The sequence below is a fragment of the Penaeus japonicus genome, unplaced genomic scaffold (assembly GCF_977035675.1).
Source record: "Penaeus japonicus unplaced genomic scaffold, GWHDUDI00000001_assembly GWHDUDI00000022, whole genome shotgun sequence".
NCBI lineage: Eukaryota > Metazoa > Arthropoda > Malacostraca > Decapoda > Penaeidae > Penaeus > Penaeus japonicus.
Window position 1 is genome coordinate 28,788,424 of NW_028234424.1, and position 1,143 is coordinate 28,789,566.

Below are 1,143 nucleotides of genomic sequence, written 5' to 3' on the forward strand. Positions count from 1 at the left end.
GAATAAAATATATAATATATACATATATAAATATAATATTATATTATGATGAGTACAATAGAGATATAGATCATATATATATATTATTATAGTATAATATATAATATATATATATTATATATAAATATTACAAATATATTAGTATATATATATATATATATATATACAATGATATTAATATATATATATATATATATATATGTTTGTTTGTGTGTGGTTATGTGTGTGTGTGTGTGTGTGTAATATATATATACATATATATATATAAACATAAAAATATATATATATATATAATATATATAAAAATATATATATAAATAACTATAAATACACACACACACACACAGACGACACACACACTAGCACACACCCACACACCAGCACATAGCTTATATATATATATAAATTATATATATATATATATAGTATAAATATATATAAATATATATAATTATATAAAAGTGTGTGTAGTGTGTGTGTTGTGTGTGTGTGTGTGTATAATATGTATATATATATATATATATATATTGATATAATATACTCATATATATATGTATGTAGATATATTTATATATATATATGTGTGATTGTAACATGTGGTGGGGTATTTTATATATAGATATATATAATATATATATTATATAAATATATAATAAATATGTATATATATATATAAGTATATTTATATAATACATATATTATACATATATATACAGTATATATATATATATAGTATGGATATATATATATATAAAAGATATATTTACGGTAAGATAACACACACATATTTATAGATATACATACATATGGTGTGTGTGTGGTGTGTGTGTGCATATAAATATTTATATATCTATATATATATATATATATATATATATTAAATATAATATATAGTATACATATATATATTTATATATATATATATATAATATATATATATATATATATTGATATATTTACATATGTATAAACAATAAAAGTAGATAGATAATATATATATATAAATAAATATTTAAATATATATATATATACATAATATATCGCATATGTATAATACAGTATATAAATATAATATATTATATAAATAAATAAAAATATATTTAATATAAATTGTATATAATATATATATAAAAATATATATAT